The sequence below is a fragment of the Thunnus albacares genome, chromosome 13, assembly GCF_914725855.1.
Source record: "Thunnus albacares chromosome 13, fThuAlb1.1, whole genome shotgun sequence".
NCBI classification, from domain to species: domain Eukaryota; kingdom Metazoa; phylum Chordata; class Actinopteri; order Scombriformes; family Scombridae; genus Thunnus; species Thunnus albacares.
Window position 1 is genome coordinate 12,195,120 of NC_058118.1, and position 19,881 is coordinate 12,215,000.

Sequence of the window (19,881 nt, forward strand, 5' to 3'; positions counted from 1 at the left end):
CAAGGACAAGAGACACCTACAGGTGTCTGCACACTCGCTCGAGGAAGTGTCACTTTTGTTGGTGTTGTTTAGGGGGCATCATTGCTGCTAGCTGGATCCGCCTGCTCTCGGTTTTGCAGCAGCACGGATGTCACTGCAGCTTCCCTGAAGTAAACTATCCTTAGTGCAGGTGATGAGAGCCACGAACCATGTGTGAGTTCCTCAGGAAACAGGCTGCAGGCTGGATTCTGAGCTTTACAGTGTGCGTTTCCCAAGGCGGATGTATGTGGCATTTGTTTTCTGAGGGATATGAAGAAAATATCTCTCCAGATTGTGTTTGCGTGGAAGCGGGCTTTGGGGTTTGTTAGATGCTAATAGAAGTGGAGCTGTACACCTGCTAAGCTTTGACAGAGGTGAGAATAGGAGTCTGAGTATATAATCAGCTACTCACAAAAAAAACACTGTAAGCTGTTCATTTCTATCTGATTTTACTAAAAAAAATTGGATTATGTCACCCATACTCTGTCAATAGCTACTCTCAGGTATTTAAAAACATAATCAACCCTAATTTCTTTGTTTTGTTGAGTGTTCACTGTGATGAAGAATCACCCCCAGCTTTGGGGCTTGTAGATTAAGCTGACAATTAAAGGAAAAAAAAAATGCTGCTACTTATGTGGACATGCATCCAATCTATGCCACTAGTCTCTGTAGTCTATTGAAGATACAGTGTAACCACCTCTGTGCCACTCATACTGACAGAGAAAACATTGTTCTCCAGCTCAGAGAGCCTGTCTCGCAGTGCCTACATGTACCGGCATGCACTGCACATCAGTGATGAGTCAGTGGCGAAAAATCCAATTCTTTTGAATGACTGAGAGCTGATAACATCGCTCAACACTGTATAATTCTCATAAAGTGACGCTGAAATGTGTGTGCCACCAATTATCCAATCATGTTCGGAGCTGGGTTTGTGAAAAGCCACTTCATCGTCTTCTTGTTGAATTGGTTAGACTAGAAGTCATTGAAAAAAATAAGTCCTCATCATCATGGCTAGCACTGCTTGTGCTGCCAGGTGGGCACGAGAGGCAGCCTGAGCCTCATCTCGTCTCTCGTTTGCATTTCCTCAGCTGTGTGTCCACTGCTTTGAGTCAAACAACATGATGTACAATGGAAAATATTTCATAATGTTCTCTCGTGCAGATAAGCTGAGAAGTTGATTGGCCATCCAAAATGCAGTTCTGAAGTCAGACTGTGCCGTGATACCACCAGGCGGAGAGAGAATGAAACTCAAACCCTCCCTGTAGTCCTTGATACGTCAGTTGATGGTGGAAGTAAATCAGGCTGCTACAGAGAACACTGGCAAAGTGTTGTGGGCGTTACACGCATGCCAGCACCATGACTAATACATGGAAACAAGGCTGAAAATCACTGAAAGGATCATTTAAGTTGCAAGTTCTTGGCTGATTACGCCTGGAAGTCAAATACAAATAGAAAACAGACAAAACAATTATATATTTATTCACCGTTATGTGCCAGATAGACAGCTCAGAAAACAAACAGCACGTTTTAATCACCTCACTACTGCACACACTATATGATTAGCCAGCTCACTTCCACTTGTCAGTGCATGCTGTCTGCTTAGCTGACGGCCTGGCAAAATGGCATTTGGCACACTGATAAAGCAAATCCAGAGGCTCACAGTGAACAAGGTGTTTCCCTGACTAACACTAGCCTAGCTCGCTAGCTTGCAGTAACCTTTCCTTGCTAATTATTTCCACCAACACACAGCTTGCTAATTAATAAGCAGCTGGGGAATTCCAAGGCTGCTAATACATTCACTTGTCCACTGCAGCATGTAATGATATAGCTCACATTCACCCTCCTGGCATATCAGTCTGAGTAACAGAGCTGGTGGTAGGAGTTGAGATGTTTTTTTTTTTTTTCCCAATTCCAAAGCTTTTAATGTTTGCAGGGATTTTTTTTAACCTTCTGGGGGAAATGTATGCATTTAAGCTGGTGTGGGAAGCTGGAAAGAATCAATTATGCTCACAAAGGTGGGATAGATAGATAGATAGAAAGACAGACAGACAGACAGACAGACAGACAGATAGATAGAGTTGGCCAGATATTGTGTTATTATTATTATTAAGCATATGCAGTTCAGATTGTGCTTCCTGAGGACACTCACTAGGTATAAGAGCCTTTTACTCCCTGAGTGTTGATTGGAAGGCATCTCCTCTAAAGCTGCCAACAGTGGGATAACAATCTTCACCCAGCCAACCACACGCCATGTGGCAGAGTGCCTTGCTCATCTTCTCAGCCAGAGATAAGGTCTTACTCTCTCCACTTGATTAAAGACTTGCAAATGTTTGCTTTGAGTTATTGAGGACTTAATATCTAAAGACAATGTATAAATGCAAAATTGGAGTTTGAGATTGCATCATATACAGTTTTTTTTCCTTCAATTTAGTATCTTTTTTAAACAAAGCTCAGTATGACCATGATTATGACAGATTTTACTACCCGCAAACTTTTTTTATTACAATTTTTTTTACTGAAAAGCAGGGATTTTAGAAATTTACAATAGGCTACCACATTTGACTGAACTACCACGGTCAAATGTACGTTTTCTCATCCGCTAAATAATATAAATCACACAGTTCTGTTTGTAGTTACTGCTCATTGTTAAGCCTTTCAGCCTTGATACTCAAAATGACAGTTCAAAGACTCTTTAGGATGTTACCTAACATTGTGCTGTGGTTGATTAAAAAAAGACAAAAAGCTGTCGTCTCTTATTACATGGAGTTGAATGCCATCTCCTGGTGAAATGATGTACTACAAGAAATGGGCCTTAATTTTACATATTGCAAAACTAACTACAAATTCCCACATTAATTGTGATTAAAAATGTTTACCAACCCTGTGGATCATTACTGTAAGTGTGATTGTGGCAGCAGATTATGGTAAGTTTAACTATCAAAGAGGCACTCTAGGCAAATTGTTGGTGTGTGACCATGTGTGTAAAAGAAAGGCTTACATCAATAAACCCCCTTTATGTAGAATTGTCTTTTCAGTGATGTTTGGGATGTTTTACGGGACCATTTCCTGCTGTTGTATGTCATATGGTTGCTGCCAGCAGTGAACAGGGTTGTGCTTATTAAACTAAGGCTTGTGGCTTCAATGTCTGGAACTCATAACAAATTGAAAACAACTGAAAAAAAATCAGCTAGAGAGAAAGAACAGTGAAGCTAAACATATTCAGCAGACAAGACCTGTTTGAACACAGCCAACATCGTCGTTTTTAACTGCAGACTGTCGGTGTTTGCACTTCGCCTTATTAACACCTCCTGTGTTAAACCAGCATAACAGATGGCAGTGTAACTCTGCTGCAGGCTATGGGTCCCACTTCAAGGTATTCAACTGTTAAGATGATTGACAAGGAACTGTTACAACTGACGGGAGGAAGGGCGGATCTCACAATATGCTGTTGCCGTAAAGAGAAAAAAAATGCATATTATACTCTCAAGTTCATTGAGATTGCTTCATGTGTGAATACCAAGTTAAAAAACAACACTAATGAAAGGGGTACTGGGGCGTTGTAAGCTAAAGCTTCACCAATGAATGAATCAGTGAATGGGGCCAATGAAGAATTTCAGGATGCTAATGGAGAGTTTAACCTTCTACGTGTGCCCAAATAAAACAATTGTGTTCTGGCTTTGTGGCAGGACCTGCCATGTGCAGAAATAGAAAGCAGTTTACGTCTCACACCCCCCAGTAGTTGACAGCAGGATAAATGGGAGGTTGTCAAAGTCCGGGCTTTGAATCGCTCTGACATTCCTTCTCGTGCCCACTACCACCTGCCACGGCTGTGACTGCCAGCCAGTCACCTGTATGGACATTCAAGGTCTTGGCCGGGCTTCTGACAGAGCAGTCGTTGAAGGATGAATGTCTGTGCCTCCTAGGGAGAAGCAAAATTACTCCGACACTTTTTCCCGCCAACACCTGGAATTTGCTCACTTGAAGAACAGCCATGTCCAGCTGATGAGCTTCCCAAGGCCTTCGGAGGAGCCAATTGCAGCCATGCACTGGGGCACTTATCATCATCAGGTCATCCATGAAAGCTCTAAGGGGGCTGTTGAAAGACAGACATGGTCAGGGAAGGGGCTTATGGCGTTCCAGTTGCTGACATGATTTACATATTGATGGAAAGGGTAAAGACGACGACTGAAATAGCCTCTCCTATATGGAAAATCCCCTGCATGCACCATTACTTCATCCATGTACAATTTTTACACTTCAGACTTTCTAAACTTGTAGGAACAACAGCTTAACATTAATATTTACAAGACATAATGTTTACAGCTATGAATGAAGACAAGTGAAACACATTGAATAGCCTCTTTTAAAACACTAAACATGAGGTTGTTTTGTGTCAGGTAAATAAAAGTGAAGGGAATGTGCTCTGCCCTCAAGCAATTTAAGACAGTCAGTGTAAAACTTTAATTATAACCAGGAGAGAGTTGTTGTTGTCAACATTACAGAAGGGTTAAAGTCATCTAATCGCTATTCTGAAGCATTAGTTTGTGCTTGTGGCAAACAGAGGTGAGATGAAGTATGAATCATAAGGCAGAGAGTTTCGGAAGAACCTGTGGAGACCGGTGACACATTATTCTTATATCTCAGCTAGAAGGCTGACACAGACAGGGGCCCTTGTGAGCTGAAAGACAAGTGAAGAAGCCTATCAATCATTTATACCACTTGGTCCGTGTTCCCGAAAAGACAGCACTGTAATAACTCATTTATGTTACCTAGATTGTCTTTCTAAAAAGGGACAAGAACAAAGCAGTGTTTTCGGTTGAACTTGTTGTCGTCGTTGTCCCCGTCTGAGATTATGACAGATTCAGTCTAACCTGAACAACCTCTGAATTCCACTATGTGAAGGTAAAATCAAACTAGCAGAATTAAACCTGTCAAACAAGCTACTGCTTTTATAGATTCTTTTTATTTCGTTTTGTTTCTCTCTAAAATCCTTAATTTCAAATAACATATGATTCATTGAACAATGGGTGCCATTCTGTAAAGACCGCGAGCTACGGTTTCACAGTTTGTCTCACCTCACACATGTAACACCACCTGAATAAAATAAGTGCAGTTTTACTGTTTCTGCAGAGTCGAATAACACCTAGGTAGGAACAGAGAGAAGTATCAGCCCAAAAGCAAAAAAAAAAAAAAAACAACAACATTTGGCAGTAATGTGAAGAGGCTTATTTTTCTGTCACGTCTGGCTTGTCTGTGATCATTTCATGTGAGTTTCAGTGAAACATGTAACACTAATGTTGTCGCTGACACATTGCACAGCCACAAAAAAAAAAAAAAGTTATTTTAGGCCCAATAATTGACAAATTAAGACCAAAGACCAAATAACCACAAAAAAGAGAGAGAGGAATAGCTAACAAAGTAATGTTATCATCTGTACTTGTCATCTGTCTGCAGTCAGTTTTGAAGATGAGAGGCAAGAAGCTCTCTGCATTGCAAAGTTACTGTGCATTACAAAATGTTGCGAGCTTTGGGTAGCTTGTTAGCAATTTTTAATTTTAATGGCCATTCATTTTGTCTCTCAAAAACATAAAACATTACAAAGGAAAAGATGTTGTCTTTGCTGTTGTTTCTTTATAGCTGCAGTAGGTGAAACGTGAAGCAGAAGGAAGTGGGATGATAGCGTTGTCGTAGCTGCTTGCTGGATCCCAGATCACCACAACATGTGTAAAATTTCTTCAATATAAGCTCAGATACACCGTGTACATCCTTGAGGCTTTGGGTGTGACGCCTTCACTGTAAGCGGTAAAAACTAGCTTCTATAAGAAACCAACTGTGACAATGATATGTTGACATGCACGCACACATACTTATGTTCCCACTTGTGAATCATTTCGAGTCATTGTACTGTTGAAATCACAAACACAGACTCAGAGTAAAAAAGGAGTGTCTTACTTTAGTTGTTGTTACCCTGGAAAAGGATTTCACAGTGAAAGGAAAACACATCTATTGACATAACATTGAACATCGAATAAGATGTTATGTGGTGAAAAGATAGTGGGCGAGTATGGTATGACCTCACTGACCAGTTTCAAGAGCATGGAGGCCTCAAGGCCAGTTTAGGTAAAATAAGCTTGACAGTGAAGAGGAACAGCAGCAATATCACACTGCCACACGTTAATAGAACACTTCAGAAAGAGAAAATGTCACTGGTCGTCTAAAAAAGGGTTTTATTTACATCCAAGGTTACGGTAAAGTAAGTTCAGCACTTAATATGTGACCAAGTGTCATTTAGGATCGCCTGAATGAAATGTGTACATACTGAATAGGGTCGTAGTATGTGATATTCTTCCACAATATCTGTGTTAGTGCTTGCTAACATGTATACCTAGCAGAGGTTAAACTGTGTTCTGGAGTGCAACTTTTCAAAGCTTGTCAGGTGATTGTGCAGCAATCAAGACGTAAGCACTTAAAGACGTAAGAATCGTAGTATGTGAAAGAATAAATGGATCAATCCTGAGAAAAGCCCTGTTCCTCCGTACCCATTAGTAGGTTTAAAACAAAGCAGGCTTAGGAAGGTACATTTTGAAACAGAAATAATGTTTTTAATAACGTTTTTAATTGCAAATTGAATGAAAAACTAATTCCACTTGCCCTAAACCAGTTTGCACCCTGTCAGTTGCCATCCAACCTGTAATGAGTTGTCTAGACTCTCTGTAAAAATGAATTGCCTGCAGGTCATTCAATAAATGGAATATATTAAATATATTAAGAAACAAAAGGACAAGACCTATGAGTGGACTTGGACAATAACATTGTTATACTGAAGCAAAGAGAATGTTTGATTTATTTCCACGTTCAGGGTACTTTTAGGTAATAACTTTCCTTGTCTCGTTTTTTAGACCCAAATTTTGCAAGTAGTAGCTTGCAAAATTCCAGCTAAGATAAATAAAGCCACTTTTTAGTTTTGGTAGCAAATTTGCCGAAAAGTTGATTTCACAAAGGAAACAATAACATTCTCATCTAACTACATATTATTCAGTCCTTTGCACCTGAGGGAAAATCATGAGGAACACATTTGAACAGCGGAGAAAGCCAGAGAAGTAGAATGAATGAATGAATGAATAAATAAATGTCCAAAAAAGAAAAGTCATAATGCTGCCCTCTGTTGGTTCTATTTAAAGCCAAGTGAGAAAAGACTTGACCTGCCATCATGACACTATGCTCCAGTTTTACCTCAGAGAACATTTTAGCTGAGGCAAGAATTTGATTTTTCATGTAAAATATTAATCATATTAATTTTTTTTCGTCGATTGTAATGATGTGAGTTGTTAAAGGTCAAGTTGAATCAAATCAAAATTCAATAAATAAAATGTTTTTCTTTCTACGCTGCAATCTGTTTGTGAGTTTTTCGCTTTTGTATTTATCAGTGGGGAAATTAATGAGGAATTAGTCAGGAATGATTAATGACCAGTAACAGCAGGTATTACCTGCCTTTGTTAGTTACGACAGTGGTCAAATCTGACAATCAACATGTTTTAGCAGGTTCAAGTGTCAAGGCTTGAAAATTTAACCCCCCCCCCCTAAAAAATGTTATTCTCTTTGCAGTTATAGAAACATTTTAAGTGCAGTATCATTATGTTTTCTTTAACTAACACTTTGTGCTCGCTTGACTCAACTATTGATGAGGAAAAACATTTAGGGACTCAAAATACAAAAACTGTTACAGCGTTAAATGTTAAAGGACAACTGCTGCTGACCCAGGTTTATACTGTAGAGGAAAATGTGATTTGTCCTTTATCTCTGTGTTGCAAGCCAGTATACAAATTTAGTCAAATCTGATTCAACTGTTGTGCTGTTGAGACCTTTTTTTTGTAACTTAACCAATTTAGAAACACTGTAAATATTAATAAAGATAGTGAGAGACTTAATTTGAACTGTTTTATCATCTTAAAAATGTCTATGATAGGGGAGAGCAGTAAGACTAGCCTTACTGCTACTGTTTGAACACATTCTAAATGCTTTTGTGAGCTTTAATGATTGATGTTTAAGAAGTTTCACTGTATTCTTTCAGTAAATCTTCGTCTCTTGTGTAATTGATGCTGCTTTCATTTGAATGTACTTTCCAGAGCCAAAGGAACATGAGAAACAGAAGCTTCTGTGAGTGACTGCACATAAATTTCATCAACAACTGCTTAACCAACTGTTCAGTGAGTAACAAAGATTTTACTATGGTGAAAGAGGGAGGAACAGGTTAACTGAAAGATCCAAGTTCCTTCAGAGGAGAGTGAAACCGATAAAACTGAATAGGAAGAAGCTCAAAAAGGATCCTCCGATAATTCTTCCTGATAGACATTTTGTATTGCCACCTATGATTTGTATGAGTACACAGAGGGGGATTGGGTAATAGGGGGTTTATTTGCCCCCCCAAAATAAAAATAACGATTGAAATAAGGCCTGGAGAGGGAAATCCTAACAGGGATCCTATATACAGAAGGATGCAAAAATGGACAAAACACAAGCCACCTAAAACAGAAAATGAGCCAACCACCATTTCCTCAGCAGATGAGGAGGAAAAGCAATTAGGCAAAGAGCTGTGGATCATTGTTGAGAATGTAGCATCTGGCCAGATTTTGCTATCTTATCGGGCACCAGCCTTGCAGATAAGGTGTTCCCAAATAGCATGCAAGTCAGAGCAGAGTATCCTGGGCAGCTTCAAAAACAATTCCTTCTTCTACTTCTCTACCTGGGTTTAATTCTCAGCCGCATCCCAGCGAGGAAAAACCAGCAAAACTGCTAAAAGAAGGGGGAGGGAAGGATCTGACGAGCCGTACACACCCACACCAGCAGGCCTGTATCCTTCACTACAACCCGCACACCATACAGATAGTCAGTGGCAACTATCTGAATATGCAGCTGCTCTGTTGGGATGCAAATAAATCCCAAGCAGGTTAGAAATCCACTTCCAAAATCCACTCCCAAGTGCAGAGTGGATGCAGACAGGTCAGAAACAAAGATCCATACAAAATACACAAGAGTCAGGTCAAGGATCAGACATCAGCCGACCAAATACTTGCAGGAATGTCAGACGGTTTTAAACAGGAAACGAGGGCAGGAGTAGAGAAAAGGTGAAAAAGATAAGACAGATAGTGAGAATCTGGAAGAACAGGTATATTCTCCCACAGTCACACAGGTCTAATGTGGAAGAAGCAATCATATCAAGTATATTCTCAATCACTATATTCTATTTCCTATTTTTGTGTTGTTGCATTTTTCCATATTATCATTTTATTTCTGCTATTATTATGGCACAATTGAGGAAAATGTCTGTATAATTACATTGTAATTATTGTTTTATTTTATCACTGCACTCTGCATGCATTTTTAAATATAAGCACATGGGAACAAGTCTCATTAATTAAAATTACTATTCAATGAATATCCTATTCTTCTGTAACTGCTGTGCAAAAATAAACATTTTAAATTATAATTTTTGTTGTTCTCAGTGGAAACAATAAAGGGCACGTCCGGCACATGCTAAGCACTTAATGCAGCAACTGAAACAAAATGTTTTCTAGGCTGAATCCTCCCTGCACATGTTACCGGTTGAGCCAAGCAAAGTATCTGAAACACTGTTCACACTGACGTTCGGTTTATGATTCCAGAATGACACAATTCTGACTTTCTATGAACATTAAAGGCATTAAAAAAAAACAACAACAACAAACGCAGCTCATTGTCGGTGTGCAAAGCAGCATATTAAGGCCGGTGACGCTGTTCCTACGGTGTTCCTGGTTAATGTAGGTCAAAGCAGTGACGGAAGGGTGTCCTCCGTTGAACCCGCGGTATTAAACCTCATCACAAGTCCTGCAGATGGCGCGCACAGTCAACTGAGTGCCCTCCGTGCTCACCACGGTGCTCACACAACAATATCCGTATGGAGCCTACCCAGTTTGAGAGATGGCGATTGTCTGAGGCGACACCTCTGTCTCCCTGTACAGCTGGAGGGCTGCGAAAGCAAAGTTCAAGAGTGCAGCTTTTTTTTCTTTCTCTCTCTCTCTTTTTTTTTTTTTAAAGGAGAGTTTTCACACCCATTACGCGCAGCAGCTCAGGAGGCAGGACAGTTTATCAGACGGGCTGATCGAGTAACCTTAGTTGACCTCTTTGTCAGTAAAAGCTTGTCTTTCAAGGTGCAGAGGTGGTTAGACTCAACGCCCTCTACCCGCTATACTACATATAATCCACAGACATGAGTAATATCTTGAAAGTATCTATTAAACACTACCCTCAGCGTGGTTCATTATTCAGATCTGAACTACAGACAAGCGTGTGCGCACACACGCACACCTGTCACTGTCTAGACAGGGAGGGGGCATTAAGGCGGTGGGTGCGGGGGGGATCCCCACATGACCCATTACTGCTTTATTCTATACCAGCCAGAATATAACTCAAGGCGCTGGATAATGACAAAAAAAATCAACAACAACAGGAGAAAGAAGCAATCGCTCTACCAAATCTGATTGGCCGGACTGAACCGACACCAAATTTTTTCCCTGCTCACTAACTCGAGGTCAGCTCGGGACGTTAAAAAATAAATAAATGAGAAAATAGAAATGCGTAGAAAGTAGAAGACACTGCAGACAATCTAGCTTGTTGGTGCCGTCGATGATTGACGGCGCCGCCATCCAATGAGAAACCGCGGCGCAGCTGGCTCGCTATACTGGCAGAGGCGGCGTCCAATGCAAAGTTCAGACGCATGATGGACATATAACTGACAATTCCCCTGTCCTTTTGATCCAGACTGGGGATAGATTTGAGAGTTCATTCACATTTGTGAACGCGGATATTTTGAACAGTAGGCGTTACAGCCCCTCAACAATAAAAAACTTACATATATTGAATAAAAAAAAAAGGTGGGATTAATGGGTGAAGTGAGCGCTCTCGCAGGGGTGCAACACTCAAACCCCTCACCATTTACAGGTTTCGTTACGCACTATCACTTCTATTTATAAAAGGCTGTGTTGTTGCTCAGGAGAGAACTTAAACACCTCGAGTAGGAGGAACACTACTACTACAACTACTACTACTATAACTCCCACCACTTCCAGAGTGCCATAATGGAGCCGGTTTCACCGTCCCACCGTGCGCCCTGCGATTGGGGGGCACAATAATGTTGACGGATTTCTGATCCAACCCAAGACAGTGCACTGTTCTTCCAATAGCAGCTTTAAGTGAAAAGGCGTGCCTGCCTTCCTGCCTGCCCCCCCCCCCCCTCCCCTCCTCCTCCCACCTCCCCCCCCCTCCTCTCCACCACCACCACCACCACCACCCCTCAAAGTACTCGATGTATAGTTAAAAAATGGGAGGGCACACTTGAACCGAGCTGCTCTATGAAGGTAGGCTGCAGCGTGTGTTTATTGATGAGATGAAAAGAAGATGGAAGTGAGAAATGAAACAAAGTAAAGGAACATATTAAAGAAAAAAAACTATACGCGCTTCGTCGGGGGAAAACAGGGGGAGCCGTGGAAACGCTGTCGCCACTTTTTGAACGAGCTTCGAAGTGCGGGTAAGAAATTGAGAAAAGTAGGAGAAGGGACGGGTCTTTGCAATATCTATAGGCTGACGCTATTATTAAAGGGGAGAATTGAGAGGAATTTCCTATATCGGAGATTGAAACGTGCTCGTTGGCTTTCGGGTGATATGCATGAAATGCCACTGACTTCCATGTACTACTTCTTGGCTGGCTTTACCATCCAAATATTACGCTGTATATTATCGGAAACTTCATTCTGTAGAGGATCTCAGACGTTCAATAAATGTGACGCCAGTGTGCGGAATGAAATGCAACGACTCCTTCATGTTAAGGAGAGAGGGGGGGTGGTGGTGGTGGTGGAGGGGGGGTTCAGTTTTGGCTGCCAGGGGTTTTTGTTGTCCATTTATAATCGAGTACAAAAACGCGCTGCCCTGGCATGACGCAAGTTTCCCATCTGTCACTATTCTCAACATGCCCCTTTACCTTTAGCCCTTCACTTTCGGATTTGCCCGTGAGCCGGGGCCAGGCGACACTTGAGAACAATACTGTGGTCAAACTGTGCTCGCAGGTCTGTTTCTCTCAATCAGCGAAAGCCTCAGCGATGCCTGCTCACATTTTACACACTGTGAGCCCCGAAACAACTGTGGCAGCCGACGTGCGCATTTGGCTTTTAGGTCAGTTATTTGAATAAGAGGAAACGCGTTTCCTTATTGTAATTAACCAATGTAATACACTCTCAGTTGGGAAAAACCCCTCCATTTCTTAAATACATTTCAGTTTGTTGAACTTGCCGGAAAGATGGTTTCGATGCCTGAAATCCATCATTATAGCAGCGGCTCATACAGCGCTTATAGTCAGACAGATGTCTAGCCTACATTTTTTTTAAAATGCATTAATATCAGTACGGATTTATGAGATGGGGTTAAGCTGAGCAGAGCAAGGAAGAAGGCGGGCTAATATTGTGTCTTGAGGGTGAAACAATATACTGCAGGTTCAGTTTCTGAGAGAAATCTGAACTAGATCCAGTGGGACTCCGGTCTTGATTTTTTTTTGGTGCCATGCTTCGCCAAAATGAATGGACACTTAAATTGTCGCAATCCGCGTTTATTTATAGCCTACAGTATGTGAAAAATGTTTACGGTGTGATGATGTTATAGCAAAAGGATGGCCTAGATATGAGGACGTGCTCTGGTGTAATTAAAGTTGCAAGAGACGCTTCCTGTGTGCCTTTTGAGACATTTTGTTGCAAAATATTCAGGCAACCCGTGATTCATTTGCTGCTGCTTATTATAGGACATTATAGGAGTGCTTCACCACTTGAATAAAGTTAAAATATGTTGAGCGTTAAGGGCAGTAAAATGAATGGAGCAGCGACTCCCCAAAATTCTCTGAAGGGGGCCATGAGGAGTTGATCCGGAGCAACATGTCAGTCTTGTTCTTTAGGGCTCCATCCATCCGTGTGCGCGTGTGTGTATGTGTATGTGTGTGTGTGTGTGTGTGGCTGAGAAAGGGACAGAGATACAGTATGAGAGTGTGCGTGCATGTGTGTGTGTGGCAAACAGATGTTGTCCCAAGGCGCTTGGCTTTGTCAGATAAAGAGAGTAATACAGCATGTTCTTGTGTCTATTATAAGCGCCAGTGATAGTTTGCACAATACAGCACGTTCTGTGTGTGATTAGTGGACGCGGGCGCGCCTGGAGCCCAGAAGTTGCACGCAGGTAAAAAATGCTGTGACATTTGTCATGTCCCAGGTTGGTTTCTGGTGTGGCCACTGAGGCTGAAGACGCGAGTAGCCACGAACAAGTAGGCCGGTCCCGGGTTTGACACAGGGGTGGGTGGTGGGGGGTTTTGGGGGGGGGGGGGGGGGGGGGGGGGGCTGCATGAGAGCGCAGCGCTGCGTCCAGCTCCCTCCAGCGCAGATACGGTCTCTGGATTTGCACCTGTATATGTGTGTGTGTGTATGTGTGTGTGTGTGTGTGTGTGTGTGTGTGTGAGAGAGAGAGAGAGAGAGAAAGAGAGAGAGAGGTTTTCACCACATAATTGTGCGTTCATCCCTTTTTTTTTTTTCCTCTTTTGTTGTGATCACTCCCTCTCCTCGCCTTCATTCAGAATATGTTCCCACAACCTAAATGAGTTATAATCCTATAGGCTCCGTTACGTAATTGATGGCTGCACTGGATCATTTCTTTTTGAATGGACACATTTGGAGGAACACAGAGCAGAGAGCGTGCAGCCCCGGTGTAGCAGAAATGCAACATTTCACCTTGATACAAGGCATAATTAGAAATCAGTCCTATGAATTGCACCATAATGAGTGACAAGCTGCATGTGGGTGAGCAAAGTAAAATGTACATTGTCACAAAGTGTATACAGGATTGAATCCCCCTCATGTGAAGAGAATGACTTATTTTGGACATTTTATTGTTTGATAAATTGGAGGGTCCTTGTACTGTGTGTGTGTGTGTGTGTGTGTGTGAGTTAGCTCTCACCACAGCTTAATGTCAAAAACTCTTGTTTTGTCAGCACAGAGGTGTACAGTAGCTGCTGAAAGAGAGACAGCCATTATGTGCCCTGGGAGTGTGTGTAGTCCAGAGTATCAGGTGCCCAGTTTCATCTCCGCTAAGTGGCTAATGAGTATTTATATGTATATATTCCACATGTGCATTAATATGCACAGTGTTTGAGCCATCGCCATTTGCCCGCTTTCTGTGTCACTGCTCAAACCCACCCATGACTAATGAATATTTAAGAGCATGTCTGCAGACCAAGGAAACTCATTATTATATGAAGGGGACCCAGCAGATAAACTGTAGACCTGCTCAGATGAAGGTAAGGGGGGGGGGGGGGTGGGGGGGTGAGGGGGTGGGGAGGTGTGTTCAGTTAATCCACACGCAGCAATCAATCCCAATTTTCTTTTGGCTTCACCATCCTTCACTTCGTGCTCTGTAGCTTGTCACCCTCCCTTCACATTCTGCAACGTATTGTTGACCAACCAAACTAACACAACTCGCCTGAAGCATTCAGTTTTTCAAAATGTTTCGAGCTGATTTATTCACTCCTTCGCACGTTGCTCCCACCTGATTATTTGGGTTTACTCAAGCGAAAATGTTTAAGGGTACCATGCTGCACTAATGTAACGAGTGCTTTTTTTTTTTTTTTTTTTTTTCTTTTTTTTTTTTTTGGAAGAGACACATCGCAAAAAACAATCATCTTGTACTGTACATGCGCACAGATGGCAGGTCAGTATTCCAAATCATTTTTGAAGCACAGTAAAGGAACTGATGCCCAAATAGAGACGTCTCTCTGAAGCCTCCGCAATGCCACATTTCTGGTAGTTATTCCCACACTAACCATCTTCACCAGGCTTTTACCAGGTAATCCTGTTGGCCAGTAACTTGCATAACTAAATGTGTAATTATATATATATATATATATATATATATATATATATGTTCATGATAATGTTTCAATTCAACCCTCTTGAAAAGTAGTCAGGCTTTATGGACAGTATGTAGTGGAATGGGAGGTGTGGGAGAGAGCATGTAATATTGGTCATGAGTGGAATTCACATTAAACCACCAAATCATGCAGTGCTGTTTATTTTTCCATGAATGTTTTTTTAATGGTATTGTAGTTTTATTTTAAAGTATAACTAAAATGCAGAAAGTTTAAATTTGGATGCAAATGTAAGCATCTGTGGACTGGCATTATAACCATAAAATAATATAAATAATTGCTTGCAGAACCGGTGAAGCTTTACAGATGAAATCAAATTAATTTTCTAATTTATAATTCCAAGTAGGGTATTTTACCATAGTATGACAAGAGACGTTAAAATAAAAATATGCACTTGAGTCTATCTTGGCACTTCCTCTACCCTAGTTGAACATATTTTGGCAGCCATTTTGGGAATGCAGTTGAAATCCATCGATATAACGAGCCACTTTGTGGATTACGTCCAGAATGGCACAGTCAGTGCTTGTTAACTGCTTGGCCTTGTTGTCTCAGACAGTGTTTACCCCCTCCTCCCTTCCCTTTTTTTTTCTTTTTGTTTGTTTCAGTATGATACTCGTTAGAAGAATATTCCCCCATGGAGCAAAACTAATCTTTGACGTGATTGCCAACAGAGACTGTTTTCAGGTGCACATCTTAAACTTAATGATAAGTCACATAATTAACTACAGAATAGCCTTTAAGCCTTTAATAGACTTTGAGCTCAAAGATTTGTTTTTGTTTAGGAAGAACACATACAGTTTCTCGGCTCATGTTTATTGCCAAGACTGCTGTTTTACAGCAGTTGCAGCTGTAATACTGTATTTGAGTCCCCAGTTACCATGGCAACTTGAAAAAAAAAAAATCAAATAACTTTAAAGCTGTAGAGAGGTCTTTAATTATTTTATATCAAACATATGCTCGTTTATTTTCTCTTATCTCTCGATCATATAATCAAATTAGTGACTGTTAGCTAACTCCTCCTTGGTGAATAGTTACCATACGTAGATATCTGCAAACTGGAAATTATTGGCAGGCTAGCTGCCTCCTGGCTAACTGGCTTGGATCCTTCTACCCACAAAGCACCTTTTTCACACATAATAAGCTTCTCTTCACGTTATATTATTTTTTTTGTTCTTGGAAATAGTCATAACACAATTGCAAAACCTGTTGAGAATCTGTACAGGCTGCCTTTGTAATTAAGGAGAGTTTATGCAACACGAAAATACTGTTAAGCCGAGTTTTGGTGGTTTTCTTCCAGCTATAAGGCAAATATGCCTTGTTTAAGGGGAGGAAAATGTGTCTTGTTTTATGGTGGGGTGATCATTGTATTAGGATAAAAACATTTTTTAAATAAAACTGAAGGTTTTTTATTTTGCAGACATTATTATGCATTCATAATGCCTAAAGTAAACTTTCATAGTCACTATATTTCACATTAGACTGGCTCAATTTGTCAATTCACTGAGCAGGAATTCTTAAAATTCACCCCCTTTTAGCAGAATGGTATTTAGAATCTAAAAGGCTGATGGTGAAAACTTTCATAAAACTCCATTTCTCTCACAGCCCGATGGCTTTCAGAGCGTGCAGCGTGTAGAAAACGGACAAACGAAAATCTTTAAGGCATGTTTTTCAGTTTTCAAAGGACTTTTGTTTTGGAATCTCCCCTCCCTGCAAGTATCACAGGAATGCGTAATGAAAGCACACATTGAGACTGAATAAGTATCTGCGAATGTGCCATGTTGTTGTCAGGAAGCTTTTGTTCAGATGTAAAACTTTATAAAGTCTTATGAAATGCAGTTAATGTCCCTAGTTTACACATACTGTAGCTTGATGGTAAATACAACATGCTTTTACTGTTTAATATTCCCAAAATATATACATAAACATAAAATGAACATTCCAAACAGTTCATCACACACTTGCCTGAGGACAAGCCTGTTATAAATTTGGTACTGCACCAGAATTTATGGACTCTTGTACTGTGTCCTTAAGGTAATTGCAACATTTTTTATAATAGTCCAATGATCAAATAATCTTCATGTGCATGAGTGAAAAATACTTTCACTATTTGCAGGAAGAGTATGAGTAAAAATCCATGATTTTTAATGCAATTTCCATATGTAGTGTTGTTGTTTGATACATATACAGTACAAACAGATTCCAGTTGTGGGTGTGACCATGTGTTTCCATTACCTTTGCTAAAATTGCTAACAGACTCTTGATTCATGCCTCTTTATATCTGCAGTGCTGCTTTTAAAGCTTTTGATTAAAACTCAGCTGTTTGGTGCTATAAGACTCAAATCTCATGTAACAACTTCAGCAGAAGTAGTTTTACAAGCACAAAAAGTTGTTTTTTTTTTAGATTTTTGCAAGTGAAAATCTTCATAGAAACTTGTTGTTGTAATAATATATGTTTTAATCCTAGACAAACTTTCCTTTTTTTTTTTTTTTTTTTCATCTGCAGGAAAGAAACAAGCATTTAAACCTAATTTGTATTCTCTCTTTTTAAACACACACGCAGGCCCAGGCATTCAACTGATGTGAAAAATGTATCCTGGATTCTAATAGCGAAGTTGTATGTTTGCCAAGGTGCATGTGTGTCCTCAGTTCACCCTGCTGCCCATATGGTTTTCTACAAGTCATGGTGAGATCACTGCCTAGCTGAACGGGAAAAGTATCTGAAGAGGGTTTAAGAACATTTTTAAAAAGGAGCAGAGTCTTCAGGAACTTTTTAAACTATAATACAGACAATAAGTGCTGTATATACTCTGCTTCCAGCTTGGCTCCAGGAAGACTTTTTAAGCCTTACGCCAGTAAACAGCAGCCAAAGCAGCCAAAATGTTAAGATTGTGCACAGTCTCAATCCAGGTACAACGGTATGCACTTTGCAATGTGTAAACTTAAGAGGGAATTATTTACACAATAGTATTTGTGTTTCGGTTTTACCTCAAAATGAAGATTACTGGAAGTATTTTCACAGAATGTAAAACTGTTGGTTTTTTTTTCCTTTTTATTGAGTAAGTCATTAGTCTTTTGAAATACAGCTTTAGGAAATCGCTGTCAGACATTTTGCTTTTTTGAAAGAAATTCTTTTTTTGCAAAGAATTTTCTTTTTACATTTTCATTTTTACCATGAAAACGAAAGGAAGAATATCTGCTCGGGTGCTGCCTGCATAGTTTATTGCCCCGAAACTGACCTTGATGAAGACAGATTTCAAAATAGATTCTAGCAGCTGGAAAATCATTATCTGCTCGTTGTTTTAACAGCTAGAAACTGAACGTTTTATCTTCATAGACCGTCGTATACTGTAAGGAAGAGTGTGTAACCTGTTCAAAAACAAACAAATGATAAAACTAGTTTTCAGTTTTATCAAAGTTGCCAGGCTTGTTTCACGATATGTTGGGAATTTATAAGCGATGAAGAGAGAAATAAAAAAAAAAAAAAATAGTCCGATCATCCTGGTAGCATCAGCCCTTGGTCATAACACCTGCATTACATTTTCTGCACAGATGCAGTCCATGTGTCAGGCTCCATGAGATGTTAAGGTAGTTAGTACAGCAATGTAATAGTTGTCATTCGTGGCGGTGGTGGTGCAATGTTTTTCACTTACAATAAAAGACCTTGTTGCAGCTGCTGTGTAAACTAACTTTAAGATTGCTTTTCTTTTATATGTCCTGTGAATAGGTTAACCGGCATGAATGCTTTTTTTTAGACAAAATGTCTTTTAAGGCCTTTGACTGTAGTAGGCTCCTCTGCTGCTTACTGTATCGACATCCATTCACTCACTTATTCATTCATTCGATTTCTCTTAAATTCTTACTCATGTTCAGGGTCTGTCCAGCATATCTCAACATGCATTTAGAGGAGGGAAGGGCAACACCCTGGGCAGGTCACTTGAATAACAGACACACAGAGAAACACATACACACACACACATAGAAGTAACAGGAGCTAGTCATTAATGGTGTACTTTTACTTAACATAAAACCTAGTGTTGCACAAAGATGATTGAAAAAATACAAATCCCTCTTGCCTTACCATGACAGTACAAATGATTTAGATGTCACACATTTATGATAGGTCCTGCTGAAAATACTCACGGCCATGTGGCATGATTTTTTATAGTAATGCTACCAGAAACAGCTGATGAGCTTGGGTTACACTCCAGGCTGTAGGAGCTATAGATTGTTACCATCAAAGATAATAATTCAGCTACATCCAAACAGACCACACCGACCAAAAATTCATGTGCATTAGCAAGACCAAAAGGCCACATGATTATCATAAACGGAGCTGATGGGGTGATTGTGTAATCTCTCTACTGTGTGCTGCGAGGTGACTCTGTAGTGACTCTTCTCTCCGCGCATAGAGCAGATCAGAGACGACTACACTAATATTTACCATTCATAATTTGGCAGTAAATCAGTCACGGAGCTGTTGCAATGGTGAACAGTCAAATACCTGGTGATATTGGTGGTGTCCTGATGCCACAGTGACCGCATTGCATAGCAACAAACAAGGCTAGCCAGGTAAGGTAATGGAAACACAGCACAAACCAACTTGGCTTTGCTTTTATTACAGTCAGCTAGACTAGTTTTTCTCGATAGAATCAGTAAACAAAGCGAACGTTCAAGTACATAACATAAATTGTAGTTAATTATCTAGTAGATAAATGAGTCCAGCACCCTCATGTATATCTGTTTTAATCAGTATTATTTTTCATAGGTTTATTACTTAAAATATCTTTGATCGTGTTGGAGAGATACCAACGTTTTTTTGGGGGGGTTTTACAACTGGAATTCTTTATTACAGCGGACAACAACAACTCCTTTTGATT

General features: G+C 40.3%; 1 protein-coding gene and 1 long non-coding RNA gene across 7 annotated transcripts in view; one reads left to right on the forward strand and one right to left on the reverse strand.

Annotated features, from left to right (window-relative positions):
* Window positions 1-19,881, forward strand: part of zbtb20 (zinc finger and BTB domain containing 20) — a 101,996-nt gene that overhangs the window by 66,101 nt on the left and 16,014 nt on the right. For 2 of the 6 annotated variants that reach the window (XM_044371654.1, XM_044371650.1), the window contains exon 4: window positions 8,145-8,225. The exons of 2 other annotated variants lie outside the window; for them this stretch is intronic. The gene's annotated coding sequence lies outside the window, so the exon portion shown is untranslated. Of the gene's footprint in view, window positions 1-8,144; window positions 8,226-11,345; window positions 11,582-19,881 lie in introns of those variants that run through there. 2 more of the 6 variants (XM_044371656.1, XM_044371655.1) reach the window with 2 other exon arrangements.
* LOC122996104 lies at window positions 1,482-10,405 on the reverse strand. Its single transcript, XR_006406931.1, has 2 exons — window positions 9,964-10,405; window positions 1,482-4,111 (listed from the first exon to the last, which is right to left on the reverse strand). It is a non-coding gene; the product is annotated as an uncharacterized LOC122996104 (long non-coding RNA).